This window comes from Schistocerca gregaria, chromosome 2, assembly GCF_023897955.1.
Source record: "Schistocerca gregaria isolate iqSchGreg1 chromosome 2, iqSchGreg1.2, whole genome shotgun sequence".
Lineage (NCBI taxonomy): Eukaryota > Metazoa > Arthropoda > Insecta > Orthoptera > Acrididae > Schistocerca > Schistocerca gregaria.
In genome coordinates, this window is record NC_064921.1 from 870,512,093 (window position 1) to 870,532,467 (window position 20,375).

Genomic DNA, 20,375 nt, shown 5'->3' on the forward strand with positions numbered 1-20,375 from the left:
CCACACGAATCGTGACAAGTTTGAGCTGTCCGAGCTGCCGTTTCCCGTCCTGCTAGCAATATAGCTACTGTTTCGTGACAGTCGGCAGAATATAGACGAGGGAAGCAGACACACGACGGCCATAGAAATGGTGTATGGTTTCATGCCACACGTTTCCAGCGTAGGGCTGAGCAACAATCTGTCGAGGCCCGTTAGCTCAGTTGGTTAGAGCGTCGTGCTAATAACGCGAAGGTCGTGGGTTCGATCCCCCCACGGGCCACTTCGCTTTTACAACTACGAAAAGGCAGCGCCGATTTCAGCTGGCCAGTGTGATCACCAAAAGATCATCACCCTTGCCAGTACTCGGGCGCGTGAGCGCATCCGAACACAGGGTACTGTTGGCAGTTTTACTTCCTCTGTTTCTTTCTCCTTTGTTTTCGGAGCTACAGTCCGATTCGGTCAGGGAGACGCCACCGTGACATGAAGGGGCGTGCTGTGTGTCCATTGCCTCGCTTCCCCTTACCTCTCTCAGTCGTTTCTCGTGCTTGTCGTTTTGATATAGGCCGATTTGAGAGCGTCAGCTCTTGCGTCAGCCGAGCAAAGTCGAGACAAGTCGAGACACACTAGGGGCTGGTGTGCAGCGAGGAACAGGGAGAAAAAAACATTAATTTAAGGGCGCGTGGCAAAAGTACTCATACGCGAAATTAAAAGCCTGCTGCGGTGGCCGGGAATCGAACCCGGATCAACTGCTTGGAAGGCAACTATGCTGACCATTACACCACCACCGCACAAGCGAGCGCCCCGGCGCCGCACCGTGTCGGCCTCCCGCCTGTCGGCAGCGGCCGAAGGTGATGGTACCTGGCAGGCGCATTTCGAGGTGGGCTAGGGGAGCACATCCAGACGCATTCGGACAGCATATCTGCGCACATTTCGCATCCTTTGGCAAGAGTCGGTGCCGGCGACGCAAGAGTACGCAGAGGACCGCGTTCTGGCGGCGTTTTTAAGCAGAGCAGTGCAGTGCAGTGCTGGGTTCAGCGTCTGCAGCATCTTCTCGACAGGATGCTACGGCGCTTGACGGCAGTCCCACTTTCCCTTGAGACATCTGCTCGGGAAGCAGCGTGAAGTTACTACTGGCCCGAGCATCGGTGGTTCAGTGGTAGAATGCTCGCCTGCCACGCGGGCGGCCCGGGTTCGATTCCCGGCCGATGCATCATTTTGCTTTTCCCGCGATAATGCTGCCGTGTGGCTTACGCGCTTGACATGCACGATCCATAAGAATGTATAGCTGGATTCCCTTGAGAAGAACCGAGAACGCATCACTTTCGGGTCCCCACTAGGACGATCGCATCATGTTCTGCAGACTAGCGTCGGCCTCGACTCGCAAGTTGCTGTGTCCAGGTGCCTCCGAGACACCGAACTTCAACGTCAAGGAGTGCTGCCTATCGCTGCAAAAGCTGCAGCAACACCGCAATCAACAGGGCCGGCAATGCACGTGTAGCAAACAGAACACGTTATCCAGGAAGTACAGTGTCTCTGCGTCCAACATTGGGTACGGGTCGCCGCTACCTCGGTAGCGCAGTAGGCAGCGCCTAAGTCTCGTAATCTTAAGGTCGTGAGTTCGATCCTCGATTTAATTTCCTGTGACCGGTGGTGGTGCTGTTGCTAGGGCCCCAACGTATTTCTTGTTTGTTATCCACAACGCTTCAGCGGGAAAATGTTTACTTCCTACTTTTGCTACTTACAGCTTCCCTTTTCCTCTTCTCCCAGCAGAGCATGAAGCCAAAAGCATTGCTCTGAGACGTTTGAGGTGCTCGCCTTGCCAGTCAGTATGCTCGCAAAGAGAGAAGGGCGCCGACGCGGGACTCGGCACGAAATGCGACAAGCGACCGTCCGAGCCGTCGAAGAAACGCCCACATCCGGTGTGGTCTAGTGGCTAGGATACCTGGCTTTCACCCAGGAGGCCCGGGTTCGATTCCCGGTACCGGAACGGAATTTTTTCCACACGAATCGTGACAAGTTTGAGCTGTCCGAGCTGCCGTTTCCCGTCCTGCTAGCAATATAGCTACTGTTTCGTGACAGTCGGCAGAATATAGACGAGGGAAGCAGACACACGACGGCCATAGAAATGGTGTATGGTTTCATGCCACACGTTTCCAGCGTAGGGCTGAGCAACAATCTGTCGAGGCCCGTTAGCTCAGTTGGTTAGAGCGTCGTGCTAATAACGCGAAGGTCGTGGGTTCGATCCCCCCACGGGCCACTTCGCTTTTACAACTACGAAAAGGCAGCGCCGATTTCAGCTGGCCAGTGTGATCACCAAAAGATCATCACCCTTGCCAGTACTCGGGCGCGTGAGCGCATCCGAACACAGGGTACTGTTGGCAGTTTTACTTCCTCTGTTTCTTTCTCCTTTGTTTTCGGAGCTACAGTCCGATTCGGTCAGGGAGACGCCACCGTGACATGAAGGGGCGTGCTGTGTGTCCATTGCCTCGCTTCCCCTTACCTCTCTCAGTCGTTTCTCGTGCTTGTCGTTTTGATATAGGCCGATTTGAGAGCGTCAGCTCTTGCGTCAGCCGAGCAAAGTCGAGACAAGTCGAGACACACTAGGGGCTGGTGTGCAGCGAGGAACAGGGAGAAAAAAACATTAATTTAAGGGCGCGTGGCAAAAGTACTCATACGCGAAATTAAAAGCCTGCTGCGGTGGCCGGGAATCGAACCCGGATCAACTGCTTGGAAGGCAACTATGCTGACCATTACACCACCACCGCACAAGCGAGCGCCCCGGCGCCGCACCGTGTCGGCCTCCCGCCTGTCGGCAGCGGCCGAAGGTGATGGTACCTGGCAGGCGCATTTCGAGGTGGGCTAGGGGAGCACATCCAGACGCATTCGGACAGCATATCCGCGCACATTTCGCATCCTTTGGCAAGAGTCGGTGCCGGCGACGCAAGAGTACGCAGAGGACCGCGTTCTGGCGGCGTTTTTAAGCAGAGCAGTGCAGTGCAGTGCTGGGTTCAGCGTCTGCAGCATCTTCTCGACAGGATGCTACGGCGCTTGACGGCAGTCCCACTTTCCCTTGAGACATCTGCTCGGGAAGCAGCGTGAAGTTACTACTGGCCCGAGCATCGGTGGTTCAGTGGTAGAATGCTCGCCTGCCACGCGGGCGGCCCGGGTTCGATTCCCGGCCGATGCATCATTTTGCTTTTCCCGCGATAATGCTGCCGTGTGGCTTACGCGCTTGACATGCACGATCCATAAGAATGTATAGCTGGATTCCCTTGAGAAGAACCGAGAACGCATCACTTTCGGGTCCCCACTAGGACGATCGCATCATGTTCTGCAGACTAGCGTCGGCCTCGACTCGCAAGTTGCTGTGTCCAGGTGCCTCCGAGACACCGAACTTCAACGTCAAGGAGTGCTGCCTATCGCTGCAAAAGCTGCAGCAACACCGCAATCAACAGGGCCGGCAATGCACGTGTAGCAAACAGAACACGTTATCCAGGAAGTACAGTGTCTCTGCGTCCAACATTGGGTACGGGTCGCCGCTACCTCGGTAGCGCAGTAGGCAGCGCCTAAGTCTCGTAATCTTAAGGTCGTGAGTTCGATCCTCGATTTAATTTCCTGTGACCGGTGGTGGTGCTGTTGCTAGGGCCCCAACGTATTTCTTGTTTGTTATCCACAACGCTTCAGCGGGAAAATGTTTACTTCCTACTTTTGCTACTTACAGCTTCCCTTTTCCTCTTCTCCCAGCAGAGCATGAAGCCAAAAGCATTGCTCTGAGACGTTTGAGGTGCTCGCCTTGCCAGTCAGTATGCTCGCAAAGAGAGAAGGGCGCCGACGCGGGACTCGGCACGAAATGCGACAAGCGACCGTCCGAGCCGTCGAAGAAACGCCCACATCCGGTGTGGTCTAGTGGCTAGGATACCTGGCTTTCACCCAGGAGGCCCGGGTTCGATTCCCGGTACCGGAACGGAATTTTTTCCACACGAATCGTGACAAGTTTGAGCTGTCCGAGCTGCCGTTTCCCGTCCTGCTAGCAATATAGCTACTGTTTCGTGACAGTCGGCAGAATATAGACGAGGGAAGCAGACACACGACGGCCATAGAAATGGTGTATGGTTTCATGCCACACGTTTCCAGCGTAGGGCTGAGCAACAATCTGTCGAGGCCCGTTAGCTCAGTTGGTTAGAGCGTCGTGCTAATAACGCGAAGGTCGTGGGTTCGATCCCCCCACGGGCCACTTCGCTTTTACAACTACGAAAAGGCAGCGCCGATTTCAGCTGGCCAGTGTGATCACCAAAAGATCATCACCCTTGCCAGTACTCGGGCGCGTGAGCGCATCCGAACACAGGGTACTGTTGGCAGTTTTACTTCCTCTGTTTCTTTCTCCTTTGTTTTCGGAGCTACAGTCCGATTCGGTCAGGGAGACGCCACCGTGACATGAAGGGGCGTGCTGTGTGTCCATTGCCTCGCTTCCCCTTACCTCTCTCAGTCGTTTCTCGTGCTTGTCGTTTTGATATAGGCCGATTTGAGAGCGTCAGCTCTCGCGTCAGCCGAGCAAAGTCGAGACAAGTCGAGACACACTAGGGGCTGGTGTGCAGCGAGGAACAGGGAGAAAAAAACATTAATTTAAGGGCGCGTGGCAAAAGTACTCATACGCGAAATTAAAAGCCTGCTGCGGTGGCCGGGAATCGAACCCGGATCAACTGCTTGGAAGGCAACTATGCTGACCATTACACCACCACCGCACAAGCGAGCGCCCCGGCGCCGCACCGTGTCGGCCTCCCGCCTGTCGGCAGCGGCCGAAGGTGATGGTACCTGGCAGGCGCATTTCGAGGTGGGCTAGGGGAGCACATCCAGACGCATTCGGACAGCATATCCGCGCACATTTCGCATCCTTTGGCAAGAGTCGGTGCCGGCGACGCAAGAGTACGCAGAGGACCGCGTTCTGGCGGCGTTTTTAAGCAGAGCAGTGCAGTGCAGTGCTGGGTTCAGCGTCTGCAGCATCTTCTCGACAGGATGCTACGGCGCTTGACGGCAGTCCCACTTTCCCTTGAGACATCTGCTCGGGAAGCAGCGTGAAGTTACTACTGGCCCGAGCATCGGTGGTTCAGTGGTAGAATGCTCGCCTGCCACGCGGGCGGCCCGGGTTCGATTCCCGGCCGATGCATCATTTTGCTTTTCCCGCGATAATGCTGCCGTGTGGCTTACGCGCTTGACATGCACGATCCATAAGAATGTATAGCTGGATTCCCTTGAGAAGAACCGAGAACGCATCACTTTCGGGTCCCCACTAGGACGATCGCATCATGTTCTGCAGACTAGCGTCGGCCTCGACTCGCAAGTTGCTGTGTCCAGGTGCCTCCGAGACACCGAACTTCAACGTCAAGGAGTGCTGCCTATCGCTGCAAAAGCTGCAGCAACACCGCAATCAACAGGGCCGGCAATGCACGTGTAGCAAACAGAACACGTTATCCAGGAAGTACAGTGTCTCTGCGTCCAACATTGGGTACGGGTCGCCGCTACCTCGGTAGCGCAGTAGGCAGCGCCTAAGTCTCGTAATCTTAAGGTCGTGAGTTCGATCCTCGATTTAATTTCCTGTGACCGGTGGTGGTGCTGTTGCTAGGGCCCCAACGTATTTCTTGTTTGTTATCCACAACGCTTCAGCGGGAAAATGTTTACTTCCTACTTTTGCTACTTACAGCTTCCCTTTTCCTCTTCTCCCAGCAGAGCATGAAGCCAAAAGCATTGCTCTGAGACGTTTGAGGTGCTCGCCTTGCCAGTCAGTATGCTCGCAAAGAGAGAAGGGCGCCGACGCGGGACTCGGCACGAAATGCGACAAGCGACCGTCCGAGCCGTCGAAGAAACGCCCACATCCGGTGTGGTCTAGTGGCTAGGATACCTGGCTTTCACCCAGGAGGCCCGGGTTCGATTCCCGGTACCGGAACGGAATTTTTTCCACACGAATCGTGACAAGTTTGAGCTGTCCGAGCTGCCGTTTCCCGTCCTGCTAGCAATATAGCTACTGTTTCGTGACAGTCGGCAGAATATAGACGAGGGAAGCAGACACACGACGGCCATAGAAAAGGTGTATGGCTTCATGCCACACGTTTCCAGCGTAGGGCTGAGCAACAATCTGTCGAGGCCCGTTAGCTCAGTTGGTTAGAGCGTCGTGCTAATAACGCGAAGGTCGTGGGTTTGATCCCCCCACGGGCCACTTCGCTTTTACAACTACGAAAAGGCAGCGCCGATTTCAGCTGGCCAGTGTGATCACCAAAAGATCATCACCCTTGCCAGTACTCGGGCGCGTGAGCGCATCCGAACACAGGGTACTGTTGGCAGTTTTACTTCCTCTGTTTCTTTCTCCTTTGTTTTCGGAGCTACAGTCCGATTCGGTCAGGGAGACGCCACCGTGACATGAAGGGGCGTGCTGTGTGTCCATTGCCTCGCTTCCCCTTACCTCTCTCAGTCGTTTCTCGTGCTTGTCGTTTTGATATAGGCCGATTTGAGAGCGTCAGCTCTCGCGTCAGTCGAGACAAGTCGAGACAAGCGACAAGTCGAGACAAGTCGAGACAAGTGGCAAAAGTACTCATACGCGAAATTAAAAGCCTGCTGCGGTGGCCGGGAATCGAACCCGGATCAACTGCTTGGAAGGCAACTATGCTGACCATTACACCACCACCGCACGGATTTCTTCCGCGCACGCCGCGCTGTATCTGCTTCCCGCCTGTCGGCGGCGGCTGAAGGTGATCGTAGCTGTAGGCGCGTTACGGGGTGGGCGAGCGCAAACAGACAGCGCCTCTATGCACATTTCGCGTCCTTTGGCGCGGCGCAGCGCAGCGCAGGATTCAACGTCTGTAGCATTTTCTCGAGAGGATGCGATGGCGCTGCACGGCAGTCTCACTTTCCCCTCAGTCGTCTGTTCGGAAAGCACCAGGCAGCACGTCGCGCGGAGCTCTGCAGCCGTCGTCTGTTTGTTTACATCGCCGGACTTTGGCGCTTCGTTCTTCGTGATTTCATCTTTCACGGTTTGTAAGTAACATCATGTCGACATTTCGAGAGCTAACACCGCTCAATGTGTCTTTGGTAGAAGTGCTGTCCGCCCTACTGCGTTTGAAATACACGAATTGTTATTCTAAGACTTTAAAATACCGGAACAAATGGTAGACACCTTTCAATTGGACTTTGTACAGTATTGCTTGTTCTTGAAATTTATCTCTGGGGACATGTGCGAAAAATTTTGTTACTAAATTTGGTGGCACTCGTCGTTTTAAACATTCCAACGGCAGTATTAGTAATGTGAAAATTGTGGCGTCAGGGTTTGGCATTCGAACTGTCCGTGTTTTTTATGTACCGCCGGAATGCCCTGATCAAATTTTGTCTCGTGCCTTGTCGCGATTTGGTGACGTTTTGAACATTACCATGGAGAAATGGTCCAGTGCCTATCGTTACAAAGTTGCTAGTGGTGTCCGTAGTATTCGGATGGACCTGAAACAACACATTCCTTCGTACTTCGTAATCGGTGGGGTGCGTGCAAAGGTCTCATATATCGGGCAACCGCCGACATGTGCCGTCTGTCATTCTACGGAACATTTGAGGAGTGACTGCCCTCGACGGCGGCCTGTTCAGTTACTACGCGAAGGTGTTGTGGGAGGAGGCGAAATATTGGTGCCCCTTTTGAGTGAGGTTGTCGCAGGCAGACCCTTTCCCGGTCCGACCGACCGACGGCCGACGGCCGTTGCTTCCGTCGAAGACACGTCTGTCGCGGAACATCTTAACAGGACTGTCGGGCAGGAGGAAATAGAGGTTGTCCAGGACCCGCCTGCCCCGACCGACGGGGTTGACGACGAAAGGGAGGTACGCCCTGTCAATACTGATGCCGTTCAGTCGGAATCGGTGGAGACGACAAACGTTTGTTTACCCCCGCCGCCCCTGCCGGTGCCAACGTCTACTGATAGTGTCACGCCTTCAGCGGAAAGTAAGAAGCCACGTCGCCCGCTGGGCAAGGGTAAACAGGTCAAGGATCCGAACCCGGCCGCCCTCGCGAATCTGCCAGCCACGGAGAGTGGCAGTGAAAGTGAGGCAATGTCACAGGGTTCCTCGCGTAGTAGCAGCCCCGCCAGGACAGAGAAAATTCGCGCACACACTGAACGGTTGAAACAATTTCTCAGTGCCGGGAAGGAACAGGACTTTTCCGCTGCCAAATGTAAATTAGAACAGGGCAGTGAGCAATGACTACAGCTTCCGCGCAAACATTCTGTGCCGTCACAGCCGGCCGTGACATCGCGCGGCGGCCCGGTGTAAGCCACCCAGACATCTGGCGACGCACGACCACCCCCGCCACCTGACAGTCACAGCCTGTGGTGGCAGCAGCAGAAGGACGAGGGGGACAGGAATGGCCGCGGACCCACACCGATGTCATGAGATCATCTACATTGCAATTCACCTAGAAACGAATGTGTCTTTAACTGTATTTTAAGAATATTGTGATTTCCATTTTATACCAGCTGCCATTCATTTAAGTATAAGTCCGGCGTTTTATCACTTCATTGGTGCTTCTTATATTGTTCTGTCTTGTCCACCTGCTTAAAATGTCAGCGCATCCACTCCCACCGAGTGTATTTTCTGTTTTGACATTAAACGTTGCCGGAATTTCAGCGGTGCACAAGGTAGCTACATTTAAAGATGTTTTATATCATGGAAATTTTAGTCTTGCTCTTCTTCAAGAAGTGTCTAGTGATGTTTTTAGCGATATTCCAGGTTACGATGCTATTTACTGCCTCAATAGTGACAATAACTGTGGCACAGCAATTTTATGTAAGTCGTTTTTCGAACCTACGGACATCAGACTTCTCCCAGATGGTCGTGTCTTAGCGTGTGTCATTGAGGGAGTCCAATTTGTCAACGTGTATGTGCCCTCGGGGACTGATCAAAAACGCACAAGAGCTCGTTTTTTTTTTTTTTTTTTTTTTTTTTTTTTTTTTACCACGGATGTCTGTCCCTTTTTAGCTACGGCTCGTCCTATTATATTCGGCGGTGATTTTAATTGTGTTGTCGCTAATGCGGACCAATATCCCACCCCCACTAAATGTGCAGAACTGAACACTCTTAACTGCAGTGGACTTGCGTGATACGTGGCGTCACTACCACCCAACCCTGACGCAGTATACGCACTTTTCTACTGGCGGGGCCAGTAAAATAGATAGGATCTATGTTTCACGGGAGCTAACAGTGAAACGTCCCCTTAGAACTGTTCTAAGGGGACGTTTCATAAATCACTTTCCTCACAAAAATCTTCGTTACTCAAGCTACTGCAATACAGCGAGCGCCACTACTGCCAGCTAAATAAAAGATTCAAACTACTGAAGGCACTAACTACTGATAGGCATAGTTAGCAAATGAAAGATTTTAATCGAGAACGAACAATGTATTTACCTTAATAGTCATAATATATACAGTATATCAGTTGATGACACCAATTCTTACAAATTTGAAAACTCCGCCATCTCTCTCCCCACGTCCACCACTGCTGGCGGCTCACCTCCAACTGCGCAACGCTACGCGCTGTTAGCATCCAGCTGCCGCTGCCCAACACTACAATGGCAGACAACAATGCAAACCAGCCACAGACCGCACACGGCACAGCCAGTGATTTTTATACAGAGCGCTACGTGGCGGCGGCGTTACCAATAAAAAAACCTAAACAGCCTACTTACAACAGATGCTTTATGCGCCGTCGAAGTTCTGCTGTCGCCATGAGTGATCATTGGGCTACGTGTGTGCTTTGCGGTTGCAGTGCTGTCGCACGAAATGACTAGCGGCATACTGGAAATTAAATACCGGGTATCTGGGTGCCGAAGGGCTCCGTGCAGAGCTGCGTGTCGCATGGCAGCAGTGTTTAGCACAGGTCCATAATTACGGGTCCTGTATCGAGTGGTGGGTGGCGCATGCCAAACCGATTTTGCCGAAGGCGGTGCAATTATATAGTCGAGAAGCGATGGTTGGTTGGGGATTAAAGGGACCAAACTGCATTGGTCATCGGTCCCTTGTTTCATAAACACACAGAGCACAGTGAAACCATCCATTTGTCATTCGAAGCACAAGATAAAAATTCCAAGGAAGAAAATCCCCATGGTCAATAATAAATACGGAAAACGGAGCACAGCAACAAAAACAGAGAGACGAAAGGCAGAGGATCGTGGCTGGCTCATCACGAAAATAATAGGATGAGCCAGTCACTCTGCAACACGTTAAAACCTCCACCTAAAAGATTAGGATGGAGTCGAATTACAACACAAAACTAATTAAAAATACAGCTCATAAGAGGGTGATGTAATAAAATTAAATGGAGCTATATAAGCCGCTTGCGTGAATAAAACGTAAAACCCGATCTGCCATAGAGACATTGTCACCTAAAAGAGAGGATAAATCACCCTGGAGATTAAAAGTACACCTGAGAGCGGTTAAAAGAGGACATTCCAACAACAGATGCGCCACCGTCATGGTAGGACCACAGCGACAATGGGGGGGGGGGGGGGGAGGGGGGTCCTCTCGACGCAGCAGATGACCATGCGTCAGCCAAGAGTGACCAATGCGGAGCCTACACAGAACAGAATCCGTACGAGAGGCCCGCATGGAGGAACCCCACACAGTCGTCGTCTCCTTTACTTGCCGCAGCTTATTAGGTGCAGACAGAGTGCGCCATTCGTCTCCCCACATCCCAAAGACTCGACGGTGCAAAACCTTTCGGAGATCAATTGCCGGTAGGCCGATCTCCAGCGTCTGTTTGCGGGTTGCCTCTTTGGCCAACTCGTCGGCAAGTTCGTTTCCCGCGATTCCAACGTGGCCCGGGGTCCATATGAACACCACTGAACGACCACGCTGTTCAAGTGTGTGAATGGACCCCTGGATGGCACCAACAATGGGATGGCGTGGGTAGCACTGGTCAAGAGCCTGCAGACTACTGAGTGAGTCACTGCAAATGACGAATGACTCTCCAGTGCTGGTACGAATACGCTCAAGGGCACGAAAAATGGCTGTCAGTTCTGCGGTGTAAACACTGCAGCCTTCCGGCAAGGAGCACTGGTCGACATAGTCCGCAGGAGCATAAGCGTACCCCACAAGGCCATCAACCATCGAGCCATCGGTATAGATAACCTCCGAGTCATGGTATGCGCCGAGGAGAGCAAGGAAATGGCGGCGCAAGACTGCAGGAGGAACCGAATCCCTAGGCCATCGGGAAAGTTCCAGCCGAAGCTGCGGCCGACGAATACACCAAGGTAGTGTATGTGGGCGGACCTGTTAAGCAGACGGAAGAGGCAAACAGTCGAGTTCACGAAGGAGCGACCAAACACGGATCCCAATTGTATGGCCTGATCGTGGCCGCTGGTGTGGGATATGGAATGCCTCATTAGCGAAAAGGAGACGGTAGTTATGGTGACGGGGCGAACAACGGACGTGGGCAGCATAGTTCGCTAACAGTTGTTGACGCCGAATACGAAGCGGAGGAACCCCAGCCTCAGCAAGGAGGCTGAGAACAGGGCTGGTGTGGAATGCTCCTGTCGCCTGTCTAACCCCACAATGGTGAACGGAGTCCAGCAGTTGCAATGCTGAGGGCGACGCTGAGCCATACGCTACACTCCCATAATCCAGTCGGGACAGCACGAGGACTCTGTAGAGCTGCAGCAGCGTATTACGATCTGCACCCCAAGTTGTGTTGCTGAGGCAGCGAAGGGCATTCAGATGCTGCCAGCACTGACGCTTCAGCTGACGAATATGTGGAAGCCACGTAAGCTGGGCATCGAACAGCAATCCCAGAAAACGGTAAGTGTCAACAACCCTGAGCAAGGCATCCTGAAGATAGAGCTCAGGGTGGGGATGGGCAGTTCGACGCCGACAAAAGTGCATGACAAGTCTTCGCAGCAGAAAATTGAAACCCATGGGTTAGGGCCCATGCCTGCGCCTTGCGTATGGCTCCCTGCAACCTACGTTCTGCAACACCAATGGTGGAGGAGCTGAAAAAGATGCAGAAATCGTCAGCATATAACGTGGGTGAGACAGCCGACCCTACTGCTGCCTCGAGGCCGTTAATTGCCACAAGGAAAAGGGGCACGCTCAATACAGAGCCCTGTGGAACGCCGTTCTCCTGGATATGAAGTGAACTACGGGATGTGACAATTAAAACGCGGAATGTCCGAACAGATAAAAAATTCTGAATAAAAATGGGGAGAGAGCGCCCCGGAGACCCCTCCCGTGCAACGTGGCGAGAATATGGTGCCGCCACGTCGTGTCATATCCTCTGGAGAGGTCGAAAAAGACGGAGACGAGGAGTTGGCGCAGGGAAAAAGCAGTGCGGATTGCAGACTCAAGGAAGACCAAAGTATCGGCGGTGGAACGGCCCTGACGGAAGCCGCTCTGGCACGGAGCCAGAAGACCCCGACACTCGAGCAGCCAACATAGCCGTCGACTCACCAGACGTTCCTGGAGCTTGCACAGAGTATTTGTCAAGCTGATGGGCCGATAGCTATCCACATTAAGCGGGTCCTTACCAGGCTTCAGCACCGGAATGATGGTACTTTCTCGCCACTGCGACGGAAAGACACCATCGCCCCATAAGCGGTTGAAGATGGCAATAACACATCGCTGACAGTCCAGGGACAGGTGTTTGAGCATCTGATTGTGGACGCCGTCTGGCCCAGAGGCTGTATCGGGGCACTGTGCCAGGGCGCTTTGGAGTTCCCACAAACTAAACGGGGTGTTATACGCCTCAGGGCGGCGAGAAGCAAATGAAAGCCGTTTGCATTCCTCCCGGCGTTTTAGCGCGCGAAACGCGGGCGGGTAATTCCCTGATGCAGAGGCCCGAACATAGTGCTGCGCGAAATGCTCGGCAATTGCATCGGCATCGGTGGGTAGCGCCGAGGTGATGGTAAGCCCTGGGACACCTGTAGAGTGCTGCAATCCAAAGATGCGACGAATCTTCATCCACACCTGGGAGGGTGAGGTACGGGAACCAATGGTGGAAACGTACTTCTCCCAGCACTCCTGTTTCCGCCTCTGGATGAGCCGCCGTGCCTGAGCACGTAAACGTTTGAAGAAAATGAGGTTCTCCAAAGACGGGTGCCGCTTATGTCGCTGAAGGGCCCGCCGACGTTCTTTAATGGCTTCAGCGACCTCCGGGGACCCCCAAGGCACTGACTTTCGCCGGGGGCACCCTAACGAAAGAGGAATGGTGCGTTCCGCAGCGGAAACAATAGCTGCAGTTAGTGTCTCAACCGCCACATCGATGGTACCGTGGGGGAGAGAGTCAACAGTGGCAGCAGAGGAGAACGCTTCCCAGTTTCCCTTGCTAAATGTCCATCTAGGCAAGCGGCCATGGGAGCGACGCTGGGGTAGTGAAAGGAAGATGGGAAAATGGTCACTACCATACAAGTCGTCATGGACTCTCCAGTGGACCGATGGTACAAGCCCGGAGCTGCACAACGAAAGATCTATGGCCGAGAACGTGCCATGCGCCACACTGAAATGTGTGGCGGCGCCAGTGTTTAAGAGACAGAGGTCGAGTTGGGAGATTAGATTCTCGACATCTCTGCCTCGGCCAGTAATCATCGTTCCACCCCACAGGGGATTGTGAGCGTTAAAATCCCCCAGGAGAAGAAAAGGCGTGGGAAGTTGGGTGACAAGTGCAGACAATTCGGTCAGGGAGACTGTACCACCTGGAGGGAGATAGACGGTTATGTCCTGAGTAGTCCTTACTCTGACAGCCATAGCTTCCAATGATGTTTGAAGGGGCACAGGAGCACTATATACAGAGGTAAGGACATACACGCAGGCAGCACCTGACACACAATTGTAAATGCTACGGTTGCAGTAATAACCCCTGTATCCACGAAGGACAGGGGTCCGCATTGTCGGGAACCAGGTTTCCTGGAGGGCAATGCACAAAGCAGGTGTCGTGCTTAGAAGCTGACGCAACTCACGTAGATGGCTAAAATAACCGCCACAATTCCACTGCAGGATTATACAAAGCGTGTCCTGTAGGGGCATGCACGCACGGAAAAGGCAAATTACTTCGCAGGTTCACTTGCTGCCATCGACTTAGCGACGGACGTCGCTACAGCCATAGTTTCCGAGGAGACGGCGAGATCGAGGTCATCAGGGGACGCAAAGAGCCCGACCTCATCCTCAGAGGCTGAGCTGACAGGAAGCGGTGATGCAGGAACCACTGGGTCCTTATCCTTCTTAGAGAGCTTCCACTTCTCTCTCTTGTCTTTCGGAGGAGGGTTTGCATGCCGGGAGGGCTTTCCTGATGCATCTTCAGGAACAGACGAAGAGCGGGAAGCCCTTCGACCAGCAGCTGGTGCCTTCTTCAGCCACTGGCTTCCGAACAAGTGAGGCCAGAGGAGGCTGCTGCGTCCCCAGCCGAGCAGCCGTAGAGGGCTGCCGCACCCCCCGGCTGAGAGGTGGGGGGTTACGTTCCCGGTTGTTCGGGGCGCACTGCTCCCAAACTGGGTGTTTTGGGAGCAGTGGAAGAGAGAGTGGCCTGTCCCAGCTGTGGGGCAGGCGTTACTTGATTTCTCTGTGGTCCAACGGAGAAGGGAGTCGTTGCAGGAGCTCGTGGCGGCAGTGTGACGGTAGCATAACTCCTCAACATGGGTGTGGGGTTGAGTCGATCTAGCTTCTTCTTTGCCTCTTGGTACGTTAAACGGTCCAGGGTCTTAATTTCTTGTATTTTCCGCTCTCTTTGGTAGACTGCACAGTCTGGCGAGCAGGGAGAATTATGCTCCTCACAGTTAACGCAGGTGGGAGGCGGAGCATATGAAGCATTAGGATGCGAAGGTCGTCCACAATCACGACACGTGGGGCTGGCAGTGCACGTGGAGGACATGTGTCCTAATTTCCAGCACTGGAAGCATCACATAGGGGGCGGGACATGGGCTTGACTTCGCACCGGTAGATCATGACCTTGACCTTCTCAGGTAAGCAGTCGCCCTCAAAGGCCAGGATGAAGGCACCAGTAGCGACCTTATTATCCTTGGGCCCCCTAAAGACACGACGGACAAAGTGCACACCTCGCCGTGCCAGGTTCTCCCGTAGCTCATCATCAGACTGGAGCAGAAGATCTTTATGAAAAATAATCCCCTGGACCAAATTTAAAGACTTATGAGGAGTGACAGTAACGGGGATGTCACCGAGCTTCTCACAGGCGAGTAATGCCCGGGACTGTGCAGATGAAGCTGCTTGTATCAGAATGGCCCCCTCATTTTCGAAAGAGACGCCACCTCCCCAAACTTATCTTCGAGATTAGGCTTAGTTCCCAAAAACGAATCCCCATCAGTTCTGCTGCACACAAGGTATCGCGGTGAATACGACTCCTGTCTGTCCGCAGCCCTACGTTCCTCCCATAGTGTGGCTAGGGAAGGGTACGATTTCGGGCTATATGTCACAGCGTTAAATTCCACCTTACCACGCTTAGAGACAATGGCGATCGGGCGACCACCAGAGTGAGATTTCACCCGCTTCATTGCGGGGCATCCGCCCCAATGCCACCCACTCCGACCAGGGGCTCTCCCCACGGGCGCCACCCAGCCACAGAAAAGGCCACCTGGCAGGATGGCCGTTGTCGGGAGTCCCGATGCCCCAGAGAGACGGGCATCTACTCCTTGGCTTACGTGGGGAGGTGTCAGCTCAGGCATCGGCAGTACGATCCCTGTGTTGTCAGGGGGCTACAACCTAGAGGGTACATGACGACCCCACCACAACGGGCTGGCTACCGTGCTGGATTTTGGGTGCCATGGGTAGTCCATAGTGATCGTGGGTGCAAATGGTGACGCACTAATGATGTAACTTACACAATCCATCGGGGGTGTATGCCCGAAATAAGGGATGGAAGGTGTAGTTACGACACCAAAACGATAAAGAGTGCCAAGGTCTTAGGGCACAGAGGACTGATGGTGCACCTTGTAAGGTGTCCTTCCCCAGAAGTCTAGTACTTCTGTTGAATTTGGAAAAATGGAGGTCAAACCCCAATGGGGACCATCACATTAAAGGCCAAAACAGTTGACACTCCTTTAATCGCCTCTTACGACAGGCAGGAATACCGCGGGCCTATTCTTACCCCCGGACCCGCAGGGGGGTCGAGAAGCGAGTTAGTGGCACAGGCGTACGTTGGCATTTTATCAGCAGTGCCTACAGGATGCTATTAATTCACCTGTTGGCCCCGACGCGAACATTAGACTCCGTCTGAGCAAAATTAAAGCTAGGATACTGCGGCTGCACCGGGAAAGGTCGAAGGGTTTAACGATTCGGAGCCGTCCCTTGTGCCACGTTGATGACGAGGAGCCGTCGCTCTATTATCTTGCCCGGGAGAAGAAACAGGCTCGCAAAAAGTATATTGATGCGTTGGAGACTGATGCGGGGATTGTATCGCAGCGGCACGAAATTGTACGCCATATCGCCGATTATACTTCGCTTTTTCATGACGCGACCGCGGACGGCAAGGCCATGCGAATTTTATTAGAAGACTTAGCCGACTGCATGTCGGAACATAACCGTGAAGAGCTGGTTGCAGAGATGCCGAACCAGGAAGTCTTACAGATCTTGAAAGCCAATACGACGGGCAAGTCGCCTGGCCCCGACGGTCTTCCTAAAGAGTTTTATGTTACTTTCTGGGATATTGTAGGGGACAAGTTTACGGTAGTGGCGAACGAAGTGCTTCGCGGCGTTGTCATTCCGAGTCAGTTTCTCGAAGGGCACATTGTTCTGATCCCCAAAAAACGGGGTACGTGCCGAGTCACCGATCTGAAGCCGATTACGCTGTTGAATGCTGATTACAAGTTGGTCGCCAGATGTGTTGCAGCGAAGTTACAGGCAGTAATGGACAAAGTTATCTGTCCCTTTCAATCATGTGGCGTTAAGAGGCGTACCATTTTCAATGCGGCATCTACCTATCGTGACGTCATCGCATACTCCGCCGTCCACCGACTTTCAGCAGCTGTCCTTTCTGTGGACTTTGCCAATGCGTTTGACAGGATGAGCCACGATTATTTGATGCACGTTATGGAAAGGATGGGCTTTGGCTTCCGCTTCATTCGCGTGATACGCCATTTCCTGACAGGGGCCAGTTCGGTGGTGACAATCAATGGATGGCGAACGCCACCTATAGTTCTTAGTAGATCGGTGCGACAGGGCTGTCCCTTATCTATGTACCTTTTTGCAATTGCTTTGGACCCACTGCTGCGTGCGCTAGACCGCACGATAGGAGGCGTGGATATTCATCGTGCCTCAGTGACGTGTCTCGCTTATGCTGATGACGTAGGTGTTTTTATCGGCGACGACAATGATTTTCATCAAATACGGCCCTTACTGCGGTGGTATGAATGTGCGTCGGGTGCCCTGATTAATCCAAGGAAGACTGTGCTGATTCCTTTAGGAAATTGCGAAGTGGATCCCGATCAGACATGGTTTCGAGTAGCCCGTACTCATACGATCTTGGGACTTGATGTAACCGCTAATCCTCAGCAGATGCGGGCGCGCACCTGGCGCCGGCTGCTGAATCATGTCAAAGGCCTATGTAAGACTTACGCCAGCCGACGTCTCACACTCCTCCAGAAAGTCGACCTCATTAACAGCGCCGTGTATTCTAAGGCCTGGTACGTGGCACAGCTCCTGGACGTTCCGCGACCCCTCGCCCGATCGTTTTCGCAGGCCGCGTACTGGCTCCTGTGGCGCCACGAAATTTTCAAGGTTCGGGCGGCAACGTGTGTCCTCGACACCACCTTCGGGGGACTCGGCCTCGTAGATTTTTCCCGGAAGTGTTCGGCACTGCTGGTGCACCGCACGGCCGCCCTGCAGGTCGACAGCCCGGATGGAACGGCGGCGGCCATGCTCGTCGCCTACCGGCCGCCCTCCGAGAGCGCACCGGTGTCCGTTGTGGGCATCCCGTATCAACTCGGCTACGTCAGAGCTTACTACCTGCAGCGGAGCTATGTCCTGGAAGCGGCGCTGGACAGGAACCGGAATGTTCGCCGACTGTATGCGGCAATGGTGGGGAGGCCACCCCCTCACGAGCTCGCTCTTCGCTTCCCCGCGACCAACTGGCGGCAGGTCTGGCTTAATGTTCATCATCCTGTATTGCCCTCCGGCGTTCGGTCCCAGTGGTATAAACTGGTCAACAATACGGTGGCCACAAACCAACGTCTTTCGGACATCCGTCTGCTGCCATCTGCCAACTGTGGTGCTTGTGGCGTTCCGGACACAAGGGAGCATCGCTTTCAGTGTCGTTTTGTGGCACCAGTCTGGGCCCTGTGTAGGGTCATGGTGGCTCTGATCAACCGGACGACACCCTCACACGTGACTGTCAGTGATGTTCTTGCGCCGGGGTTCAAACCCTTCCCTCGCGCGAAGCACAATGCAACGGTGTGGCTCCTAGGCCACACGGTCTACGCAATTCTGCAGTGCCACGTTCAGGATGCGTCTACGTATTTAGCGTACTTGTGAGATGGACATTCCCATGTACAGCGGCTGAAGCATTACAACGAACTTTTTGCTAATTTTCTGCGTACTGCGTTACAACATGGATACGCAAAGACGTTCAATCATTGATACACGGAAAACTCTATTGAAGACCGAAGAGGCTATCTATTCTTGTTCATTTTTCAATCATTTTTGTTTGCCTTTGACACGATGGTTTTGATGCGTGTGTGAGGCTATTATGCGTTACAGAAGAAAAATAGCTTTTAAACTACTTTTATTTGGCTCACAGCAGTGGTGCTTATCGTTTCTCACATGTAAGTGACAAAGTTATTTTACTTTCATTTTATTACCTTCTTGTGGACTTCGGAGTGAGTTTTTAGTTTGTCTTCTCCACACGCATCTTGCTTTCCGAGAATGGACATGGAATTTCTTTTGTTTCTTTTAAAGAAGAGCTCTATTCAGACTTTTAGTTGCTAGTCCCCCGTGGCTTCTTTTAGGATGGATATTTTATTTTGACATTTTCACCGTTTGGAGACGTGCAATGTCTTATTGTGCATTTCATGGATGAACAGAAGATTTGATTTTGTGGAAGACTTCATTTATTACTCGATTTTCACGACATGATGCACGAGAGAAGCCGGCCGCGACGAGCGTATACCACAACATATAAGACAGCGTTGAAGCTCGCCGATGAAGGCATATTTTGGTGAGAGCAAGGAGGGCTATAAGGGGAGTTGGGAGGAAAAAAAGAACAAAACAAAAAACAAAAAGTGGTAGAATGCTCGCCTGCCACCCGGGCGGCCCGGGCTCGATTCCCGGCTGATGCATCATTTTGCTTCTCCCGCGATAATGCTGCCGTGTGGCTTGCGCGCTTGAGATGCACAATACACAAGAATGTATAGCTGGGTTCCCTTGAGAAGAACCGAGAACGCAGCACTCGCGGGTCCCTACTGGGACGCTCGCATGATGTTCTGCAGACTAGCGTCGGCCTGGCCTCACAAGTTGCTGTGTCCAGGTGCCTCCGAGACACCGAACTTCAACGTCAAGGAGTGCTGCCTATCGCTGCAAAAGCTGCAATAACACCGCAATCAACTGGGCCGGCAATGCACGTGTAGCAAACAGAACACGTTATCCAGGAAGTACAGTGTCTTCACGTCTAACATTGGGTGTGGTACTTACCCAGTTTCCAGGACAAACGGTTCACTGGTGCCTCGGTAGCGCAGTAGGCAGCGCGTAAGTCTCGTGATCTTAAGGTCGTGAGTTCGTTCCTCACCCGGGGCATTTAATTTTCTGTGACTGATGGTGGTGCTGTTGCTGGAACCCCAATTTACTTCTTGTTTGTTATCCACAACGCTTCAGCGGGAAAATGTTTACTTCCTGTTATTGCTACTCACAGCTTTCCTTTTCCTCTTCTCCCAGCAGAGCATGAAGCCAAAAGCATTGCTCTGAGACGTTTGAGGTGCTCGCCTTGCCAGTCAGTATGCTCGCGAAGAGAGAAGGGCGCCGACGCGGGACTCGGCACGAAATGCGACAAGCGACCGTCCGAGCCGTCGAAGAAACGCCCACATCCGGTGTGGTCTAGTGGCTAGGATACCTGGCTTTTACCCAGCGTAGGGCTGAGCAACTACATCTGTCGAGGCCCGTTAGCTCAGTTGTTTAGAGCGTCGTGCTAATAACGCGAAGGTCGTGGGTTCGATCCCCCCCAGGGGCCACTACGCTTTTACAACTACGAAAAGGCAGCGCCGATTTCAGCTGGCGAGTGTGATGACCAAAAGATCATCACCCTGCGTGGAAGTTGACAGAGGTTCCGAACCCGACCTGTCGGGAAGCGCTACAGCATTCACTCGCCAGTGGCCATAGTGTGCTCAATACACTGGTTCTCAACCGATGAAGAGAAAATGAAAGGAAATGTCCGATTGCCGATGAGTAAC

The 20,375-nt window shown here is 53.1% G+C and overlaps 16 non-coding genes across 16 annotated transcripts; 12 read left to right on the forward strand and 4 right to left on the reverse strand.

Moving 5' to 3' along the window:
• Nucleotides 1-185: 185 nt before the first annotated feature.
• Nucleotides 186-259, forward strand: Trnai-aau (transfer RNA isoleucine (anticodon AAU)). Its single transcript has one exon. It is a non-coding gene; the product is annotated as a tRNA-Ile (tRNA).
• Nucleotides 260-695: 436 nt separating this feature from the next.
• Nucleotides 696-767, reverse strand: Trnag-ucc (transfer RNA glycine (anticodon UCC)). The gene has a single exon. It is a non-coding gene; the product is annotated as a tRNA-Gly (tRNA).
• A 351-nt stretch (nucleotides 768-1,118) lies between these two features.
• Nucleotides 1,119-1,189, forward strand: Trnag-gcc (transfer RNA glycine (anticodon GCC)). Its single transcript has one exon. It is a non-coding gene; the product is annotated as a tRNA-Gly (tRNA).
• Nucleotides 1,190-1,894: 705 nt separating this feature from the next.
• Trnae-uuc (transfer RNA glutamic acid (anticodon UUC)) lies at nucleotides 1,895-1,966 on the forward strand. The gene has a single exon. It is a non-coding gene; the product is annotated as a tRNA-Glu (tRNA).
• A 196-nt stretch (nucleotides 1,967-2,162) lies between these two features.
• Nucleotides 2,163-2,236, forward strand: Trnai-aau (transfer RNA isoleucine (anticodon AAU)). The gene has a single exon. It is a non-coding gene; the product is annotated as a tRNA-Ile (tRNA).
• Nucleotides 2,237-2,672: 436 nt separating this feature from the next.
• On the reverse strand, nucleotides 2,673-2,744 carry Trnag-ucc (transfer RNA glycine (anticodon UCC)). Its single transcript has one exon. It is a non-coding gene; the product is annotated as a tRNA-Gly (tRNA).
• A 351-nt stretch (nucleotides 2,745-3,095) lies between these two features.
• Nucleotides 3,096-3,166, forward strand: Trnag-gcc (transfer RNA glycine (anticodon GCC)). Its single transcript has one exon. It is a non-coding gene; the product is annotated as a tRNA-Gly (tRNA).
• A 705-nt stretch (nucleotides 3,167-3,871) lies between these two features.
• On the forward strand, nucleotides 3,872-3,943 carry Trnae-uuc (transfer RNA glutamic acid (anticodon UUC)). The gene has a single exon. It is a non-coding gene; the product is annotated as a tRNA-Glu (tRNA).
• A 196-nt stretch (nucleotides 3,944-4,139) lies between these two features.
• Trnai-aau (transfer RNA isoleucine (anticodon AAU)) lies at nucleotides 4,140-4,213 on the forward strand. The gene has a single exon. It is a non-coding gene; the product is annotated as a tRNA-Ile (tRNA).
• A 436-nt stretch (nucleotides 4,214-4,649) lies between these two features.
• Nucleotides 4,650-4,721, reverse strand: Trnag-ucc (transfer RNA glycine (anticodon UCC)). Its single transcript has one exon. It is a non-coding gene; the product is annotated as a tRNA-Gly (tRNA).
• Nucleotides 4,722-5,072: 351 nt separating this feature from the next.
• Nucleotides 5,073-5,143, forward strand: Trnag-gcc (transfer RNA glycine (anticodon GCC)). The gene has a single exon. It is a non-coding gene; the product is annotated as a tRNA-Gly (tRNA).
• Nucleotides 5,144-5,848: 705 nt separating this feature from the next.
• Trnae-uuc (transfer RNA glutamic acid (anticodon UUC)) lies at nucleotides 5,849-5,920 on the forward strand. The gene has a single exon. It is a non-coding gene; the product is annotated as a tRNA-Glu (tRNA).
• Nucleotides 5,921-6,116: 196 nt separating this feature from the next.
• Nucleotides 6,117-6,190, forward strand: Trnai-aau (transfer RNA isoleucine (anticodon AAU)). Its single transcript has one exon. It is a non-coding gene; the product is annotated as a tRNA-Ile (tRNA).
• Nucleotides 6,191-6,586: 396 nt separating this feature from the next.
• Trnag-ucc (transfer RNA glycine (anticodon UCC)) lies at nucleotides 6,587-6,658 on the reverse strand. The gene has a single exon. It is a non-coding gene; the product is annotated as a tRNA-Gly (tRNA).
• Nucleotides 6,659-19,652: 12,994 nt separating this feature from the next.
• On the forward strand, nucleotides 19,653-19,725 carry Trnat-cgu (transfer RNA threonine (anticodon CGU)). Its single transcript has one exon. It is a non-coding gene; the product is annotated as a tRNA-Thr (tRNA).
• A 356-nt stretch (nucleotides 19,726-20,081) lies between these two features.
• On the forward strand, nucleotides 20,082-20,156 carry Trnai-aau (transfer RNA isoleucine (anticodon AAU)). Its single transcript has one exon. It is a non-coding gene; the product is annotated as a tRNA-Ile (tRNA).
• The last annotated feature ends 219 nt before the right edge of the window (nucleotides 20,157-20,375 follow it).